This window comes from Triticum dicoccoides, chromosome 7B, assembly GCF_002162155.2.
Source record: "Triticum dicoccoides isolate Atlit2015 ecotype Zavitan chromosome 7B, WEW_v2.0, whole genome shotgun sequence".
NCBI classification, from domain to species: domain Eukaryota; kingdom Viridiplantae; phylum Streptophyta; class Magnoliopsida; order Poales; family Poaceae; genus Triticum; species Triticum dicoccoides.
In genome coordinates, this window is record NC_041393.1 from 299400307 (window position 1) to 299406325 (window position 6019).

Below are 6019 nucleotides of genomic sequence, written 5' to 3' on the forward strand. Positions count from 1 at the left end.
TTACCATTTGCCTCACCTAGCCCTTTTTCCCTTGGGTTTCCGGAGCCCGAGGGTCATCTTTAATTACCCCCCGGGCCAGTGCTCCTCCGAGTGTTGGTCCAAACTAGAGCCACTTGCAGCGCCACCTCGGGGCAACTTGAGGGATGGTTTTAGTTGTACGTAGTTTTCATCTGGTGTGCCCTGAGAACGAGATATGTGCAGCTCCTATCGGGATTTGTCGGCACATCGGGCAGCTTTGCTGGTCTTGTTTTACCATTGTCGAAATGTCTTGTAAACTGGGATTTCAAGTCTGATCGGGTCTTCCTGGGAGAAGGTATATCCTTCGTTGATCGCGAGAGCTTATCATGGGCTAAGTTGGGACACCCCTGTAGGGTATAAACTTTTGAAAGCCGTGCCCGCGGTTGTGGGCAGATGGGAATTTGTTAATGTCCGGTTGTAGATAACTTAACACCAGATCCGAATTAAAACGCATCAACCGTGTGTGTAGCCGTGATCGTCTCTTTTCGGTGGAGTCCGGGAAGTGAACACGGCTTTGGGTTATGTTTGACGTAAGTAGGAGTTCAGGATCACTTCTTGATCATGGCTAGCTTCACGACCGTTCCGTTTGCTCTCTTCTCGCTCTTATTTGCGTATGTTAGCCACCATATATGCTTAGTCGCTGCTGCAACCTCACCACTTTACTCCTTCCTTTCCCATTAAGCTTTGCTAGTATTGATACCCATGGTAATGGGATTGCTGAGTCCTCGTGGCTCAAAGATTACTACAACAACAGTTGCAGGTGCAGGTTATGCGATGATCATGACGCGAGAGCAATGTTACTTGTATTGGAGTTCTTCTTCTGCTTCTTCGATCAGGGGATAGGTTCCAGGTCGGTAGCCTGGGCTAGCAGGGTGGATGTCGTTTGAGTTTCTGTTTGTGTTTCATCCGTAGTCGGATGTTGCTCTTATGTATGATGTATTGTTGTATTCGTGTGGCATTGTATGCCTCTTGTATGTATCCCCATCTATTATGTAATGTTGATGTACTGATATCCACCTTGCAAAAGCGTTTCAATATGCGGTTCTATCCTTGTTGGGACCTTCGAGTCTCTTTAGGATAGTATCGCATATTGGGCGTGATAGCCTGTACCCGAGCAAAGGCTGCCCTCGGGGTGCCACAGGCCTGCGTTCCCAACATCCATCTTCTGGAGCGATCTTCGGGGCGTCAGGGCCGTGCCAAGGGCTCCCCCTTTGATTCTTGCCGGTAGTCGAGCACCCTACGGGACGGCTCCATCCCCAAGCAGTGGGACGAATCCGTGTTGGTCCCCATCTCGGGCTGCAGGAGCGGGCAAGGGAGCTCCAGCCGCCTGGCTCCTGCCGGAGGCGGGCAAGTCCTCGCACGCCTCTCCAACTGTTCGGGACGCAGAGGAAAGCCCTGGCCAGGCGTTGGAGCTTGCACACGGGCACAACACCATCCGGCATGGCCTTCTTCAGGAGGCATCAAGCGCGCGGGGGCGCCTCGAGGTGCAGCTTGGTGACGTTGATGCCCACCTAGAGGCGAAGCGCCTGCGTCGGGCGCCAGCTAAAAGTCACCATCAATTTCAGTCGCCTGCAGCGCGAGCATGCCAGACCGGAGGCGGAGCAGCCCCTGGTTGTGGCGAGGGAGGCTCGCGGTCGCGCCTTGGAGGAGGCCCGAGCTGAACGCTGGTGCAAGACGGTGGAGGTGCGCGAGAGGGAGCTCCAAGCTTCAAATGCCATCAAGGAGCAACAAGTCCAAGTGTGCACAGCCGGGCTCACCGCTCCGGCGGTGAGGCTTCCCGCGGTCGAGGAGAGGCCCCGCACGCTCGAGCACACGCTCGTGTTGGAGGCGGTAGAGAAAATCTTGGACCATGAGCGACTGGAAGTGATGGAGCGCGAAGTGGCTGTTGCCGATGATGCCCTTGCCTCTCGGGAGGCGAAGATCCAGCAAGAGGTCGACGAGAAGGTGGTGGGAATCCGCAGGACCCTTGCAGAGCAATACCATTGGAAGCTGGGGCTCTAGGAGGCTCTCTTCTACACGCAGCACGGCGAGCTATAGGGCAAGTCCGATGCCCTCAAGGAGAAGCTAGTTGTGGCATAGCAGCACGAGAGAGATGCTGGGGAAGCTTAGGCCGCCACTGAGGCCGAGCTGTCCTTCCTTTTCAAGCAGGGTGAGGGCATCTCCTCCCTTGTCGGGAATGCATGAGTTGAGGCGGGCCGAGTCTGAGTGTTGTAGTGTGATTGCTCCCAAATGTTCAAGGCCCTCGGGCGCAGGGCCAACCAGGCCCTAAGCAACATCTGCAATGAGAACATCTCCCGCCCGCTCGATGCCTACGATGCCGGCTACCTCAGTTTCTTCACCCAAGTCGCGACTCGCCTTGAAGGTGGGGCCGCGAGGGCTCGCCAACTCGTCGAAGAGAAGAGCCGCGGCCTTCTTGTGCGCGTGTTCTCACGCGTCTTCAGCCACCTTCTTCGCTCCGATCCTGACTTCGACTCCGATGCAACGATAGCCCCCGTACCTGGAGCTATCCAAGGCACCCTGGTTGGCCGGGTGGAAGATCATGTAGATGACCTGATTATGGAGCTCGCCCCTGCCGTGGATGTGGGCGCTCCTATGATCGAGGAGCACGAGGCCGACGATGATGGCAATGGCGGCATCGATAGTGATGGGACATCCCCTAGACTTGTCTTCCCTGTTTTCCTGTCAAGACTTTGAATGTGAACCCGCGGGGATGCCAATGCATTTTTTGGAAGGACTCCTTATGTGATGTATTAAATAGTATTGCACTCCCTGATGTCACCCTTCCTATACTTTTCACATGCTCGCGACCCCTAAGCAGGGGTGGCCGTTGTTGTCATGCTGTGTCGCGGTGCCCGATCAAGGTTTGAAGGCGGGCGCCCATTGAGAGTCCTGGGCAATATGCACCCACCGGCTCGTTCTGAAGCACCACGGGAGGATCCGGACACTGGGGATCCAGGGAGGTGTGCGAGCGGGCGGGACCGCGGCTGCGGTGGCCCAGGCCCTTAGGGCATCTTTAGTGCCACTGGGACGACCCAAGAATGCGCATCGCCTGCCCCCCTTCGCGGGGTGCGGCGGAGGGAGCCATGTGCCCGCCATCTTTCGCGAAGAGGGAAACCAGGCGAAGAAAAAAATGGCCAGAAGAAGAAAACCCAAGAATCCCCATTTTTCGAACAAAACGCAAATGCCGCAAGTTCATTCCAAGAAATAGAAAATTCGGCTTAAAGAGAAGGCAAAGAATGGCCGCGTCCGGCACCTATGCTAGTCTTCTAGTCTTCCCGCCAGCACAGAGCATGGGGCTTCCACTACGTGTGGCCATAGTCATTAGGGGACCGTGTCGTTCACCAACGCGAAGAATGGGGCTTGCACTAGATGTGGGCATAGTCATTGGAGGACCGTGTCATATGCCAGCATGAAGCATGGGGCTTCCACTAAGACGTGGGTGGGAGCCCCCGTGAGGCTCAGGGGCAGCACTTAGGAGACTTCAGGGCCTGTACAACTGCACTCATTATTACGTGAGAGTGTCACGGGCAGAGACTAGGGAGGACATAAGATAGCCGCCTGCTTCCTGATCGGGGGCCCCGCCTCTTGCCCTCGGCCGCACACCAGCAGCCCTAGGCGGGGCCTCCATACTAGTGATCGCGAGCGGGTGGTGCAACGTGCCATCGTGTCGGCCGCGGGCCGCTTGGTCGGCTTGTGATGTCCGCTTTCGGGACCCTCCTGAGCCCCTTTGGCCCCCGGGCCCCCAGCACCGAGCGATCGTGTCTCTGGTGGCCGCGGGCCCTCATGAGGCTCCCTGGCCTCACGGGCCCCTCGAGCTCCCAGGGCTCTATCCTGGTCCGAGGTGCCGCCCCACCGGGCGTGCCATGGCACGCACCACCCGGTTTCCACCTCGCGGGCATGTCACCGGATGCGAGTCTCCTACGCTCCAAGGTTAGCAAAAAAATATGTTCTGAAAGTATTTGTCTCAGCAGTCAAGGCCCTGCTTGCAGCCCCTATGCCTCGAGAGGCCTTGACGGTCTAGAGGGCCATACAAGTGAAGCATGTCTTCCACCGACCCGCTGATTCTTCGAGCTTGCCAGTAACCACCTTGCCGCCCCGTCACGATGGCCAGGAGGTGGCCCGCTGCACCACCTCTCCCTACGGGCCGCTTACCCAACCTGGTGCTGGGGGGGAGTATTACTCACCTCCATTCTGCCGCCCGGCCCTCCAGGTCCTTTCCCTTTGCGGACGCAGCAAGGGCATGCCTGAGCCTGCAGCAAGGGTCGAGGCACAGGCGGGGGGCAAAAAGGGGATATGCACCCCCGCAGGCGACGTGGAGCAGCTCGGCAACCCGGTTGAAAGTGCAACTTATCCCCAGGTGGTTTTTGTAATTCATAACAACATATAGCTCATTAAACTAATAGCCATTCAAGTTAAATGTTTTCGAAAGTTCAATGATTGGCATGGCATGGACTAGAGATGTGGACCCCTCAAAATGCTAAGGACACATATTGGCAAAACCTCAAGACCATTCATTTCCATTTTAGTGATCCAAGATCACATTCAGTCCTTAGGAATAGCCAACACTATTAAAAGGGCATGAGGTGTTGCTTAATGGTCTACTTGCTCAAAATGCTTAGTAATATTCTCCAAAGCCCTCAACCACTTTCTCGTATCCAAATTTATCCTAAACCTAAAGTCAAACTCGGCCCCACCGATTTGATTCATCTGGCGCTACCAAGTTCATTTGACATGGCCATAGATAGAAACCCTAATCAGTTCGGTCTCACCGATAGGGACCTCTATCTCACTGTGATATGATTGCAAACTTTCTGTTTCCCTTCGTAACATTTCGGTCATACCGAGATGAGCCATCGGTCCCACCGAGTTTGCAATGCAAACTCTCTGTTTCCTTTCTGTTACGTTTCAGTCTCAATGGAATGAGTGATCCGTCCCACTGAGTTTGTTTTACCAAGTATCTGTTTGCTTATTGCTGAAATCGGTCTCACCGATTTCATGCGATCAGTCTCACCGAGATGAGGTTTTGCCCTAACCCTAGCACATCGGTCCCACCGAGTTTATCTTGGCGGTCCCATCGAAAATCCTAACGTTCACATTTTGCGCTAGATCGGTCCCACCGAGTTTCTTTATTCGGTCTGACTGAGTTTGGTAAAATGTGTGTAACAGTTAGATTTTGTGTGGCGGCTATATATACCCCTCCACCCCCTTCTCCATTTGAGAGAGAGCCATTAGAACGTTCCTACACTTCCACTACTTATTTTCTGAGAGAGAACCACCTACTCATGTGTTGAGACTAAGACATTCCAATCCAACCACAAGAATCTTGATCTCTAGCATTCACCAAGTTGCTTTCCACTCAAATCATCTTTCCAACATATCCAAATCTGTGAGAGAGAGTTGAGTGCTGGGGAGACTATCATTTGAAGCACAAGAGCAAGGAGTTCATCATCAACACACCATCTATTACCTTTTGGAGGATGGTGTCTCCTAGATTGGTTAGGTGTCACTTGGGAGCCTCCATCAAGATTGTGGAGTTGAACCAAGGAGTTTGTAAGGACAAGGAGATCGCCAACTTCGTGAAGATCTACCCAAGCAAGGAAAGTCCTTCATAGATGATGGCCAAGCTGGGATAGACAAGGTTGCTTCTTCATGGACCCTCACTACAAGAGGAACCCCCTTTAGCAACGCATTGATGTGTTGCCGTATGTCCATATAGGTGTTGCTAAGGGCAACACCAACGGATTAGTATGTGTTGCCGTTGTTGGCGTTGGAAGGGTCTACAACAATGCATATAGATGTGTTGGTAAGTATGTGAATAAGCGTTGTAACATAGCAACGTATATAGTTAAAGCTTAACAACACTTCATATGCGTTGGCGCATACCGTCCAGAAAAGGATTTTCAAAATGGGCATACCAGATTACTACAATGCCAAGGGACATTGCCACATGGCATGAACAATTGATTTTACTTTATATATTGTCATCCATATTATTCGGTCA